Here is a 15,656-nt window from a genome sequence, read left to right as displayed (position 1 = left end):
ACTCAGGGACCTACAAAAAGACGAAACTGAAGTGTACACTGCTGACGCCATGTCTACAGTCATATATGAAACCACTTGCGTGCAACTTATTCCACGCAACGGGTGGTGCAACCCATTGTCGTGGTGTAAACTAGGCTTAACTTTAACTAACTGACGCTAAGGGCAATACACACACCCATGCCCGAGGTAGGACTCGAAACTCCCACTGGGGGAACAGCGCGAACCGTGGCAAGGCGTCTCACACCGTGCGGATACCTCGCACGGCTTTCGACAATTGTTGGAGAACGTCCGCTTTCAGATGTTTCAAGCCGTACACGCCAACGGCCACCTGTCCTTTGGAGCATCAAATATGATTTATCTAAAGAGACCATCTGTCGCCATTCAATGGACGTTCAGTTGTGGCACTGGCATGCAAATTACAGCCTTCGTGGCGGATGAGTAGCATCATGGGTGCTTGAATCACGCACCTGCTGCATAGGCCCATCGATGAACGGTCGTTGAGGAGACACTGTTGGTAGCCCCTTGGTTCATCTAGATTGTCAGTTTGTCAACAGCTGCGCGACTATTAGTCAGTACACATCTCCACAGCCGTTTTTCACCCCTGTCATCAGTGTCCCATGGTGCACCACGGCTGTCTTCACGCCGGCTTTGGATAGCGCCATTTTGTCATCCACAGTTCACTTTAAACATGGCGACACGCGAATAGTTTACAAATTGAGCCGTTCCGGAAACGCTTCCACACTTGTCTCGAAAACCAGTTATCACGACCTCCTGGACGCCAGAGAAATCGCTCCGTTTCCACATTACGACAGCGACTGCGATGTTTTGCGAGTCCCCCCAGGCGCACTTTATACAGGGTGTCCGAAAAGTCTTTCCCTGATTACATAAATTGATACCTCAGGCTAGAAGTCGAATTGTTTACAACTATCATAGTTTTTTTCTGTTTTAGGCGAAGTCATGGAATGCATCAGAGGCAGTCCAAAGGTGAATGTTTGTGCGCGCTATTGCACGATCAAATTATAGGGCCATTCTTCTTCGCTGAGGCTACTATCACATCTGCAGTGTATCTGGACATGTTGCAACTGTATGCTGTTCCTAAGCTACTTCAGTATCACCCCGATGTCTTGTTTCAGTACGACGGTGCACCGCCTCATTGGGGTTTGGACGTCCGTGCCTATCTCGATATGACCTTTCCTCGGCGATGGATTTGTCGTAATAGGCCAACGGTTTGGCCTCCACGCTCTCCTGACATAACCCCATTAGACTTCTTTCTATGGGGTTATGTCAAGGACTAGGTCTACCGAACACACGTGCCAGATCTTGAAACCCTGCGGCAACGGATAACCCCAGTCGTTGAATCGATCCCTCCAGTGATGTTGGCTAATGTGTGGGCGGAAATTGAATATCGCCTAGATGTGTTACGTGCTACCAAGGATGCTCATGTGGAAGTTTACTGATGTGTGAAAAAAAACTCTGATAGTTTGTAAACAATTAGGCACCAGTTTCATATTTGTATCTTACTTCTAGCCTGAGTTATCAATTTATGTAACCAGGGAAAGACTTTTCGGACACCCTGTATATCCCCACTGTTAGTGCTCCACCAGCCGTCTGTGAGTGCTTACAGCATTTTGACATCGAAAATAGGCGGTGGTTACATTAACGTGATTGGAATGTGTACAGTAAACATGTACTAACAGTGGTGCGTTGAGCGATGCAGATTGCGAGTAACGTCGAAAACAGAAAACGCATATTAAAAAGTCTATTAGCACAAAATGCTTATTGTACACGTTCTTTCTTGATAAAAGATTATCTGAGCAACAACTGAATATCCTTCAATCTAACTTAAATCTTATAAACAGCAAGAGATTACGAAAAATAAATATTTAATTACATCTTTGACAGAGAAATTTGTGACACTGATACTGAATTTCGTTTTTTGTTTCTACATAGTCAGTTTTCTGTGAAGTGTCCAAATCATCGCAATTTCAGAAAGACTTCCAACAGAACAGAAAATAACAAGTGATAAGTTATATTATTCTGTAATTTGTTTTGGATCTTCGGTCTCCAGATAGGTTTGACACAACCCGTCACGATTACTTCCCCTGTGCCAAAATGTTCACCTCTGAATAATGTCACACCCAATGTAGTCAATAATAATAATAATAATAATCTTTCTTTCAAGGATTAGGGTACTGCCTGTTCCGAACTCACAAACAAAATCATTCCCATCTTTTCCGATGCCTTCTACATCTACATGACTACTCTGCAATTCACATTTAAGTGCTTGGCAGAGGGTTCATCGAACCACAATCATACTATCTCTCTACTATTCCACTCCCGAACAGCGAGCGGGAAAAACGAACACCTAAACCTTTCTGTTCGAGCTCTGATTTCTCTTATTTTATTTTGATGATCATTCCTACCTATGTAGGTTGGGCTCAACAAAATATTTTCGCATTCGGAAGAGAAAGTTGGTGACTGAAATTTCGTAAAAAGGTCTCGCCGTGACGAAAAACGTCTATGCTGTAATGACTTCCATCCCAACTCGTGTATCATATCTGCCACACTCTCTCCCCTATAACGTGATAATACAAAACGAGCTGCCCTTTTTTGCACCCTTTCGATGTCCTCCGTCAATCCCACCTGGTAAGGATCCCACACCGCGCAGCAATATTCTAACAGAGGACGAACGAGTGTAGTGTAAGCTGTCTCTTTAGTGGACTTGTTGAATCTTCTAAGTGTCCTGCCAATGAAACGCAACCTTTGGCTCGCCTTCCCGACAATATTATCTATGTGGTCCTTCCAACTGAAGTTGTTCGTAATTTTAACACCCAGGTACTTAGTTGAATTGACAGCCTTGAGAATTGTACTATTTATCGAGTAATCGAATTCCAACGGATTTCTTTTGGAACTCATGTGGATCATCTCACACTTTTCGTTATTTAGCGTCAACTGCCACCTGACACACCATACAGCAATCTTTTCTAAACCGCTTTGCAACTGATACTGGTCTTCGGATGACCTTACTAGACGGTAAATTACAGCATCATCTGCAAACAGTCTAAGAGAACTGCTCAGATTGTCACCCATGTCATTTATATAGATCATGAACAGTAGAGGTCCCAGGATGCTTCCCTGGGGAACACCTGATATCACTTCAGTTTTACTCGATGATTTGCCGTCTATTACTACGAACTGCGACCTTCCTGACAGGAAATCACGAATCCAGTCGCACAACTGAGACGATACCCCATAGCTCCGCAGCTTGATTAGAAGTCGCTTGTGAGGAACGGTGTCAAAAGCTTTCCGGAAATCTAGAAATACGGAATCAACTTGAGATCCCCTGTCGATAGCGGCCATTACTTCGTGCGAATAAAGAGCTAGCTGCGTTGCACAACAGCGATGTTTTCTGAAGCCATGCTGATTACATGTCAATAGATCGTTCCCTTCGAGGTGATTCATAATGTTTGAATACAGTACATGCTCCAAAACCCTACTGCAAACCGACGTCAATGATATAGGTCTGTAGTTAAATGGATTACTCCTACTACCCTTCTTGAACACTGGTGCGACCAGCGCAATTTTCCAATCTGTAGGTACAGATCTACCGGTGAGCGAGCGGTTGTATATGAGTGATAAGTAGGGAGCTATAGTATCAGCGTAATCTGGAAGATCTATTTTCCCTTTCGGCTTGAAGTTCAGGGTCTTCGGGGGAATTCTGTGACCTGGCATTCTCATGAGGTGTTATCTCCATTTTCCCTGATACTTTTGAATTTTTTCATTCATGTTGAAAGTATTTAATTATGTTGTGATATCTTCATTTTTAATAATGTCACTTACTCTGCAGCTCTTCTTCCTTCATAAAATAACATAGGAACCACCGTCACCGTCACTTTATAGAGTTTCATGAAGGTCTCCTGTGGTACTTTTTGCCTCAATGTTCTGCTAATGGAAACACAGATACCTTAGAATTTGTGTATATTGTTTTCGGTATCAGTCTCAAAATCAAAACCTACATCAAGTGTAAATAAGGGATTTATCAGGCTCGTACTAAAACTGGTAGATGTAAAACAACTTTTGATCTGACTGGATATTTTCCTCGGAGTGGCATTATTCATCTTCATTCTTTTGAATAACAGCAATATCATCTACAATGACAACAGATTCTGGTATTTCTCGTTTACTATATTAATTTCTTTGTTTACTTTACGTTTCCTTTTATGAAGAATGTAGTCAGTGTAAATATTGAAAAGCGTAAGTGGTAGTCCATACTCCTGTTTTATATCTTGGTTAATAATTATTTCTGCTAATTGATTACTACCTGTGTTTGTTAGAATTCGTATATTTTTTGTAAAGACTTTTCACTGTAAGGTGATAAATATATCCGCATTCACATATAATCTTCCACAGGCTAACACGGTTCACATGGTCAAAAGGCTTCTCAAGATCGATAACTGTCATACAAATTACTGTATTAAATTCTCTGTGTCCTTCCATGATGTTCTTAATTAAAAACATGTTCTTTGTACACGAACGAGTTGATCTAAATCCACTTTGCTCCTTAGAAATAGCAGCTTCAGTTATAGTCTTCGTGCAGTTACTGATGCTTTTTGAGCCAGTGTTTCTGGTAAGACTGATACCACGATAGTCTTAGGTGTCGTTGCGTTTCCCTTTCTTGAACAAAGAGATTACTTCTGCTGCATACCAACGGTCTGGGAAAGGGAAGTAAAAAATTGGAATATATAGAGAAATAATTGATGATTTCTTCATTAAGAAAGTATCGGGTGGTTATGATTAAACTGATGATGTTAAGAGTGCTGCAGTATCAGCCCTGTACGTCGCAGGATGCTCAAACATCGTAGGTATGTCTATTAATCGGTGCGCTCATGGATTATGCTAAAGAAGTAATAGTTCCACTTTCTGCCACCAGGTGAAAAGACGGTGCTGTAAGCAGTCACAATGTGAAATGTTTTTTGTTTTGACGTCAGTCGTTTGTTTAACGCTTGGCATCGCGTTTTGATTTCTATTCTGAAGTGATTGTTGGTGTAGAGGATTAAGAAGATTGAAGTTTTCGTACGAAACGCAGTGGCTATTGAGGACGACGATCGTGCACTGCTGGTAAAGTTGTTTTATCAGGACGGCAGAAATAACAGCACTGCATGGGGGGAATAGCGCCGACAGGAGCAGCTGCGAATAGGTCCCATATCAATTAAGTGGACTACAAAATATGATCAAGAAATGTAAAGAAACAGGTGATTTAGGTGGCGCAGCAGGAGAGGGTGTTGCGCATTCCCATGGTAGTTGTTGATGAAGTTGCTGTAGCTAAAGCCGACCGTGCCGCACATGATTTTGCGGCGAATTTTACACTGGTATCCCACCAACATTCAGAATGTGCACCAAATGTAACACCAACATACACTCCTGGAAATTGAAACAAGAACACCGTGAATTCATTGTCCCAGGAAGGGGAAACTTTATTGACACATTCCTGGGGTCAGATACATCACATGATCACACTGACAGAACCACAGGCACATAGACACAGGCAACAGAGCATGCACAATGTCGGCACTAGTACAGTGTATATCCACCTTTCGCAGCAATGCAGGCTGCTATTCTCCCATGGAGACGATCGTAGAGATGCTGGATGTAGTCCTGTGGAACGGCTTGCCATGCCATTTCCACCTGGCGCCTCAGTTGGACCAGCGTTCGTGCTGGACGTGCAGACCGCGTGAGACGCCGCTTCATCCAGTCCCAAACATGCTCAATGGGGGACAGATCCGGAGATCTTGCTGGCCAGGGTAGTTGACTTACACCTTCTAGAGCACGTTGGGTGGCACGGGATACATGCGGACGTGCATTGTCCTGTTGGAACAGCAAGTTCCCTTGCCGGTCTAGGAATGGTAGAACGATGGGTTCGATGACGGTTTGGATGTACCGTGCACTATTCAATGTCCCCTCGACGATCACCAGAGGTGTACGGCCAGTGTAGGAGATCGCTCCCCACACCATGATGCCGGGTGTTGGCCCTTGTTTGTGTCGGTCGTATGCAGTCCTGATTGTGGCGCTCACCTGCACGGCGCCAAACACGCATACGACCATCATTGGCACCAAGGCAGAAGCGACTCTCATCGCTGAAGACGACACGTCTCCATTCGTCCCTCCATTCACGCCTGTCGCGACACCACTGGAGGCGGGCTGCACGATGTTGGGGCGTGAGCGGAAGACGGCGTAACGGTGTGCGGGACCGTAGCCCAGCTTCATGGAGACGGTTGCGAATGGTCCTCGCCGATACCCCAGGAGCAACAGTGTCCCTAATTTGCTGGGAAGTGGCGGTGCGGTCCCCTACGGCACTGCGTAGGATCCTACGGTCTTGGCGTGCATCCGTGCGTCGCTGCGGTCCGGTCCCAGGTCGACGGGCACGTGCACCTTCCGCCGACCACTGGCGACAACATCGATGTACTGTGGAGACCTCACGCCCCACGTGTTGAGCAATTCGGCGGTACGTCCACCCGGCCTCCCGCATGCCCACTATACGCCCTGGCTCAAAGTCCGTCAACTGCACACACGGTTCACGTCCACGCTGTCGCGGCATGCTACCAGTGTTAAAGACTGCGATGGAGCTCCGTATGCCACGGCAAACTGGCTGACACTGACGGCGGCGGTGCACAAATGCTGCGCAGCTAGCGCCATTCGACGGCCAACAACGCGGTTCCTGGTGTGTCCGCTGTGCCGTGCGTGTGATCATTGCTTGTACAGCCCTCTCGCAGTGTCCGGAGCAAGTATGGTGGGTCTGACACACCGGTGTCAATGTGTTCTTTTTTCCATTTCCAGGAGTGTAAACTACAACGCCTTGACTTTGTCCTTCGTCATTTGTCACGTGGTGTGCTTTGGACGGAAGAGCTACAGTTTATTCTGTGCGGTGCCGTGAATGCACAGAACTGTCGCATATGGGATTTTACTCCGTCACATATTGTGCAGGAACACTCACTGTAATCAGATTATGTGACTGTATGGTGTGGTTTCATAAGGTCTTTCATTTTAGTCCGTTTTCCTTCGGGATGAAACCCTGCGGGCCTGTTAGGTTGACAGTGACACTTGCGCATTATAAGGACCTTATTGCGTGATTCCAGCTTTGCAGGAACGCAACTGTACCCACGCCACAATTTTCATGCAACAGGGGGCTACACCACATGTCGCTTTCCAGGTGAAAGATTTGCTTCGAGAAACATTCGGTAACGACCGCTTCATCTCTACGCAATTTCAAGATGTTCGGCCTTCCAGATCATCCGACGTAAATCTATGTGACTTCTGTTTGTGGGGATATCTGAAAGATCTTGTCTATCAGGGAGGCATCCGGACTCGTGCTGATCTGAATGATAACATATTGCGACATATCACTCTCATTACATCACGGCTGCAGGCACCTGTCGACCGTGCCGTGTTATGGGTGCAGAGGGAGACCATGTTGTAACTTATGTTCAGATCCTAATAAACGTTCCAGATCCACCGTTATCATGTGTTTGATCGTTCCTCCCCTTTTCCTGCACCTGCATTACATTATGACTGGTTGCAGTGCCATATTTTCGCCTAATGGCAGAGGGTGAAAGTTTTTTTTTTCCAGCGCACTCCGTGAGGACACCGATTAATGAACATACCTACGATGTTTCGGCTTCCTGCGAAGCATACACCCCGCACTGCAGCACTTGGAAGACAGTCAATTTGATTATACCCACCCTGCATAATGAAACGGTCCCCAAATATTTTTCTATATATGCCAGTATTTGTCTTCTCCTACAACGTTTTCGCTCTACGGATCCACGGCGTTCTCTGTCACGTAACTCTTACATGATTCGTGGCATTTAGAAATGCTTAGCATAAGGTTTAGCGGTTGCAGCTAAAGCGATTAAAAATGTTTCTGATGTCGCAACATACTTCCTATCAGTCATCCCTTCTTCTTGTCAGTATCTTCCACACATTCTTTTACTCATCGATTCTGCGAAGAACCTCCTCATTCCTTATCATTCAAAGCATCGTTCGATAAAACCACATGTCAAAAGCTTCGATTATCTTATTTTCTGGTTTTCCCACAGTTCACGATTCACTTTCATACAATGATGTGATCGATGCTTACATACTTTGAAATTTCATTCTCAAATCAAGGACTATGTTTGATACTAGTAGACCTTTTTGGAAGAGGAATGCTCTCTTTAAGTGGATTTGACTGCTTCTTATGTTCTCTTTGCGGGTACACAGAATGTGCAAGACCTAAGATGGGACAAAAATAAAGGAATACCAAGAGGCTCCTCGGATATAAAATGTCATTGCCACGTTGTTGATCTGCTTGATAGAGAGTGTGGTAATAATCTGTGAGGGCACGGGAGATGGCGTTGTGTGTCTCTGCGCGTTGCCTGTACGCAGAAATAACTGCCATGATGAGTCGTCTCTTACGGTGTCTACGTTCTCTGGCGATGTGATAAAGAGAAGCATGTTTCTCTGGGGCGGAATCTTGCAGTCTCGCTCGAACTGTTGTGCCGTCCTATCTGTCAGCCGTGATCTGCAGAAGCCTTGTGTCTGGTGGACGGCCAGTTGGCGCTCTGGCGACGCTAGGTCTCGCAAGACCGTGTAGTAAAACTCAGAGGTCGGTCGAAGCCAAAGCGCCCTGTCTCATCCACACGCTATGAGCGTGCGGCGAAGAGCTGGTCTGGCGCAGTATGTCCACCATCGTGTTGTGGAATCATACGGCGTCTCTCACATTTGTGCCAGGCAGCAGTGACGGCTACGCGGCAAGCCTCTTCCTGGAAATGTTGACGCTAAGTAGGTCCTCTACTACGGCTCGTCTGTTGTTGTGGCTGAGTCACGGCGCAGATGAAGGCCTGATTGTCAGTGAATGCAGTGGGCCACAGCTTAGCACCGACAGTCACTGCCCGAAGACCTTGACAGACATAAATCCTGACCAATCCGCTGGCCGAGTGGCTGGTGAAGTGTGTATACACGCGCCGGTCACCGTGGATTAGTGTCCAAGCGAGACCTCTGACCATAACATGAAGGGCTGGACTTGGGACATTATGAGGAATCTGATCGTCATGGCGTAAGACGCTGCTAAAGTACCCGCCCACCACGAAGTGTTCTGCATCGCGTTGAAACAATGGAACTACCTCACTGGAGTAATAGTGTGTTGGGTCTCAACGCTTCGCAGTACCAGACTAGGCATACAGACTCAAAAGGCCGACTGCGCCGATGGTGAGCGCAATGCCTCTCTCTTATGGCAAATACTGAGTATCCGTTGGTTCAGTGCCATCGCGTAGTAGTATGGCCGTACCACCACCACCACGCGTATCCATAAACATCCAGATTCAGATCAGGCCGTACCTCCTGAAAGAACACTATATCAATGTCCGCCGTCTGAATCATGTCCTTTAACAACTAACGCCGTTGACATTGACTGTACCTATCCGATACATCTGGGTCATTTGCTAGTACGATGACGTGTCCTGCTGTCGTTTAAGCCAGTAAGCGCCATGTCGTCCGTCCGACCACCACTGCCACCCACACCGGATATATTATTGATCGGCTGAGACGATGTCCGTCCGATAATCCGCTGGCCGCGGGCATCTGGTTGTCGCTCGAGTCTCATGTAATTCATTCCATGTCCAGCTCGGACGTCCAATCACCAAGCTTGAGGGATGGTACGTTAGGCGACGCATGACGTTCATCTGATGTCTTAGCCGCAAAATCGCCAGGTGGCTCGTCGGTCAATTGAGCATCGTAAACGTGGCTTTCTCCTTGGGCGGACGTTGCCAGCAGCGAACCAGGAACCGTTGGAGTGAGATCCACAGCCCAGGCTGCAGATGGACTTTCCTCATCCTCCTGCAGCGAGTCACCATCTCGTGAAACATTGCTTTGCAGACAGCCTCCTCTTCTTTCCTCGCTTGGGCGACTTCCGCTTGCGGGAACGCTTGTTCGCGTCCTGTGGATCGCGACAAACAGTAGGCACATCCCGCATTTCCACATCCGAGCTCGAGTCGATCTTCGAGTGCTCTCCTTCCTTATACGGCTGGAGTGCAGACGTGGTCGCTGCTGTCGAGCACGGCGACGTTTCCGATGGAGGCTGCGTCGTAGTGGTCACGGAAATCGAGCCCGCCGGAGTCGGTAACTGGAACGGAACAACTTCCAGCGTCCGTCATGTTCCTCGCTGCGTCAGTGTATGCAACAGGCAGCGTTGTCAGTTGCGATGTAGGCATCGCGTCTGCACGTAGTATCTGGACGAGGCATCGCTGCAGGCATTCGGAGCGTACATGCCCTTCCTGCCCGCACACTGAACAAGTCCGCGCACTCCATTCAGTACAGGATACGTCTCTAACGTACGCCACTTTTCTTCCGCGTGACTTAGTTCCTCCCCGTAAGGCCGCAGCGCGTTCACAAGAGTGGTCGGAACTTCAAACGGCAGCTCGAAGATTCGGATGTTCCGAACACCGAGTCCTGCATGGTCGACAGTCACTATACCCACGTTGCCGTCCGAGTGGTGGAAAGATATCCATCGGTGGAACGGCGAATAAGCCGTTCGCACGCTGCTTCATCGACAAATTTCAGGTAAACTGTGCTCGAGACGACCGAAAGATGTATACCGAAAAATTCCTGTGGGTCGACGTGCATTACTTCACGCAGGAAACGCGCTACTTCGCATGCCTTAGGTCTTGCGTACTGGGCATGGAACGTTAATTTAATCGTCGCCTTTCTATAAGAAAGCGCCATCGTCGTTCAGGGTGAACTGTTTACACTGCAATATCATACCACTAGTCCGCAGCTCGTGGTCGTGCGGTAGCGTTCACGCTTCCCGCGGCCGGGTTCGATTCCCGGCGGGGTCAGGGATTTTCTCTGCCTCGTGATGAGTGGGTGTTGTGTGATGTCCTTAGGTTAGTTAGGTTTAAGTAGTTCTAAGTTCTAGGGCACTGATGGCATAGATGTTAAGTCCCATAGTGCTCAGAGCCATTTTGAACCGTACAACTACCCGCGCGAGTAAACAACGCCGAGCACAGCCACGCGCACGTTCGCTTCGCAACACGGCTGAGAGCCGACTGGGATTTGTGCTGGACTGGGACTTGAATCCGGATGCTCCGTTTCTCCAGAATGGTTGCCTTAACCGCTTCGGCCACCCAGACACACTTTCCGTAAGACCCAAATTCCCAACTTCCCCATCGCCGCACCGCAACGAACCCCGCCTATTAACCCTCTACTCGCCAATTTCTGATTCCCTTAGGAGTTCGTACATTGGTACTGGAATCAGAACCCCGCCCATTAACCCTCTACTCGCCAATTTCTGATTCCCTTAGGAGTTCGTACATTGGTACTGGAATCAGAACCCCGCCCATTAACCCTCTACTCGCCAATTTCTGATTCCCTTAGGAGTTCGTACATTGGTACTGGAATCAGAACCCCGCCCATTAACCCTCTACTCGCCAATTTCTGATTCCCTTAGGAGTTCGTACATTGGTACTGGAATCAGAACCCCGCCCATTAACCCTCTACTCGCCAATTTCTGATTCCCTTAGGAGTTCGTACATTGGTACTGGAATCAGAACCCCGCCCATTAACCCTCTACTCGCCAATTTCTGATTCCCTTAGGAGTTCGTACATTGGTACTGGAATCAGAAATCTGCGATTAGAGGCTTAATGGGCAGGGTTCGTTGCGGCATGGCGACCGGAAAGTTGGGAATATGAGTCTTAGGGATAGCTGTCCGGATGGCCGAAGCGGTTGCCGACACGGTAGCTCAGGGTGTTCGGTCAGAGGGTTAGCTGTCCTCTGTAATAAATAAATAAATAAATAAATAAAAACCTGGGTGAAATGAACAACAGTGAACTTGAACTGGTGTCATGGGGCGTCCGCCCTCAACAAATGCAACGAACAATATAGAACAAAATGAGATTAAAATAAAGACGGAGCGGTTAAGGCAACCGTTCTGGAGAACCGGAATATCGGAGTTCAAGTCCTGGTCCGGCACAAATTTTCAACTCTCCTCATGAAACATATCTTCTTACATCTATAAATGAGAGAAAATGCCTACAGGACAGGCAACGTTAGTAAGCTAATATAACGAATGTAGTAAATACACACTATGTGCGATTTAATTAAGGGTAGTGTGTTTCTGAAGTCATGTTTGTCGAGACTACGCCTACAGCTAATATCTTGTCCGTTAGCAGCGATTAGTACTTGAAGAAATGGCAACCTCGTCATTTGTGTGAACCCTCAAGGTAAACAAATTAATTTCTTGCATTTGGACAGATGAAAGATTCTGGCACTGAGTGATCAAATCGTTTGCTAACATTCAATGGAATCGGTTAAGCCATCACAAACATGTAGAGTTTTCCATGTGAAAGAAGAGATGGAGGAACATGTCCTTTCGACGTCAAGATCTTTAGAGACATCACAACTCTGGACTGTTGGTGGATGGGTTGAAGATCGTCTCTTCTAACCATCCCAACATTCGTCTAAAGGGAAAGTGGCAGGAAATTTGTATGACCAGGCTTAAGGAGAGCCACCATACAACTCTAGTTATAGAAAATGGCAGACAGAGATTCATTGTCAGGTCTAAGTAATTCAAGAAAGAAACAATCTAGGAAACGCTCGAACGGTTCTAGAGTATTGTTCGCCTGTGCTGGACGCGGATTTGTTGACAGAAGATATAGACAAATTCAAACAAGGGCAAAACTAACGTAGTAGACCATCCTCCCAATTTCGTAGTTTAAGTTCGACGCATGTTAACAATATATCTCAAAAATTCTCGCCAGAAACTTCTCCACAATCTGATATTGGTTTTCTGAATTTATCTTGCAGTTTTAGTTTCCATAACCAAAGCCGCGTTAAATATGGCAAAGTACGTTAAGCTACTCTGCATGGGGAACTCTGACCACAGACTTTATATGGCGTTCGTACTCGCTAACTTCGTGATTGTCAAGCAATTATTACCTTCCAACCTCACCTAGACCTCGGGCTACGCTACAGATCATTCTGTCATCAGCACAACTAAGACTTATGAGGTGCCGGGCAGGTGAGGGGAGATAGCGGTCCAAAATCGCACTTTAGCCCAAAAAAGGGCTGCGTGATTAGTCAAATGTTTGTTTATTCAGCAGCTTCAAATATGGTTCAAATGGCTCTGAGCACTATGGGACTCAACTTCTGTGGTCATCAGTCCCCTAGAACTTAGAACTACTTAAACCTAACTGACCTAAGGACGTCACACACATCCATGCCCGAGGCAGGACTCGAACCTGCGACCGTAGCAGCCGCACGGTTCCGGACTGCGCGCCTAGCTTCAAATATGACGATGTTCATCACACCCAGGCGTACTCTTAGGAATTCGAGAATGTACCTTCAAAGCTGAGCGGAGAAACCTATTACTTGCTCCCACGTAAGCCCATCATAAGGACCATTGTGGTGAAACCAAGAAATTAAACTTACCAAAGTCGTACCGCAGTCACTCGCATCTCCCGCGATTGGAACGTTAGAAAGAAAAAGGGGAGGGGAGGGTTGGGGGCGGGGCGGCTATCACTGGTACTAGCACAGCATCCCACTACACACCTTATGGTTTATGGTACATGATATGATCAATTCTTAATAATGAAAAATATGAATGATGTTACTTCCAACTTACCTGTTTTTCTTCCGTGCGCTTCACTGAGCGATGATTTCTTCCACAACCGTCCGATGCAGAAGCGGCAGTATTTAGATGCGACGCGACAGTAATAGCTGCTTGCTGTTCACAGATCTTTTAGCGTTTAGTACCTATCATTCGTCGGCAATATGAGATTACCAACGTGATTGCTGAAGTGCTAGCAAGGAGTGTGGCGTAATACGGTTTTCGTCCGTATTATCTAGACGAAGATAACGCGTTCTTATTCGCCTATCTGGCTGTATCACTCCCGATATGTCGCTAACAATTCTGTGGACTAACATGTTCCAGTTTTCCCAAGACACGCGATAACCGGGACAGATGTGCAGAGAGCTGTAAGATAGCGGTTTGTGCTGGGCGCTACAACAGCGTTCAAATCACAACAAACCTGCCCGTCTAAACCAAAACCGTTGTTCATCATATGGAACATTTTCAAACGAACAGCACAATAACCTGCATATTGACAGCAAGGTACTTTATGCGATTTTTTAAAAATCGTGCCTTTCGACTGGTTCATTGCCGTACATTTACTACCATTTTGAAAAAACAAAATCCCTAAACTCACGAGGTGTGGTGTCGCAGATTGCGCGACAACTCACTCTCCAAGGAAAATTCTGGCGAATTGCTTCCGTATTCCACCTATCCTCCTTAACTCACCAACTCTATAATGTTATATTGTCGGTTGCATTATTGCGTTTTTTGTTTGTTACTGACACGTGTCACGGTCTCCAAGACCGCGCCTCGTGATCTACATAAAAGCACAAAACTTGTGCGCAGAAATTTGTCAGTTTTAACGATCCTGTGTTTGACGAAGATATCAGTCAATGAATAGAGGAACATGACACTGATATAGTTAAAGAAAAACGAAGTTTTGCACTAGCAAGTGCTCACAATTCCGCTGGCGAACAAGACTATCATTTAGAGGAAGAACTTTGGAACAGTGATGTTGGGAACCTTCATGTTTCTCCAAACTGATACTTAAAGCAGTAGTTAATATAAACGTGTTCTGAGTAGTGGTAAAGGAAAATCTAGATCCCAGCAGTGAATGTCAATTTTGCAGACTTGCTTTTTTGTCCTATCGAGTGCAGTTTATATGCGCAAGCTTAAAATCATGGAATTTAGTTTAACGTGAAAATTTATCTACTAAAGAGTTACCATAATTTTTCAGAATGTAAAATTCAATTCTCCTTCAGTTTGTCCATTTCTACTTTTTTTAAATCCGCACGAAAGTGTGTAATTTTATGTGGGAAAAAGGAAAATACTGTAGGCTATATTTAGCGCAATAAAGTCACCGAGAAGTACTTAAACAACACTGAAATAATTGTGAAAATAAATGATATATAATTTAAATGAAAATTTTCAAATGCTGGTCTTCGATTTTAGACAATGCAAACAGAGGAAATTGTGTCTTTAAAGTATATATATTATACAAATTTCTGACCCAAAACAACTGCTCTTTCTCCTCGCGCTGATGGCACAAGTATCAAAAAGTGATAGCTACTAATTACCCACAGATTTCATTTCCGCTCCTACACTTCTAACGACACCTGCCATGACTCTTCCCTCCGCATCTGCATTCCTGGGAAGTTGCAGATCCTGTTTTTGGTGACAGTACTTTTTTAATGTGTTAATTTTTCACTTCCTAGTTTATTTTGACGGCAAACAATCTCACTTTTGCTACCCCCACCCCATCCACTCCTCATTGATTTACATCCAAGAGGTTGTAGGTTTCAGTCCTGGTGATGCAATTTTTTCGTGATTTTCATTAACATTGTGACTTAACACTTTCCATCTACAACTAGATCTACATCAACATAGATATTCCGCAAGCCACAATATGGTGTATGCCGGTGGATATTCTGTACGACTGCTCGCCATTTCCTTTCCTGTTCCACTCGCATACAGTGAGAGGGGAGACCGATTGTGTATATGCCCTAATTTCTCAATCTTATCTTTGTGCTCCTTACGCACAGTATATGTTGGCGG

The 15,656-nt window shown here is 45.9% G+C and overlaps 1 protein-coding gene across 2 annotated transcripts in view; it reads right to left on the bottom strand.

The window, feature by feature from the left end:
• The window catches only part of LOC126272907 (V-type proton ATPase 116 kDa subunit a 1-like), a 235,897-nt gene extending 222,053 nt beyond the window's left edge, over positions 1–13,844 (bottom strand). Inside the window, exon 1 of one of the 2 annotated variants that reach the window (XM_049976170.1) lies at positions 13,653–13,844. The gene's annotated coding sequence lies outside the window, so the exon portion shown is untranslated. The remainder of the gene's footprint in view (positions 1–13,652) is intronic. The other variant, XM_049976171.1, reaches the window with a different exon arrangement.
• Between the last annotated feature and the right edge of the window lie 1,812 nt (positions 13,845–15,656).

This window comes from Schistocerca gregaria, chromosome 5 (genome assembly GCF_023897955.1).
Source record: "Schistocerca gregaria isolate iqSchGreg1 chromosome 5, iqSchGreg1.2, whole genome shotgun sequence".
NCBI lineage: Eukaryota > Metazoa > Arthropoda > Insecta > Orthoptera > Acrididae > Schistocerca > Schistocerca gregaria.
Note: the sequence above shows the minus strand (reverse complement) of the source record. Positions and strands in the feature narration are given on the sequence as shown.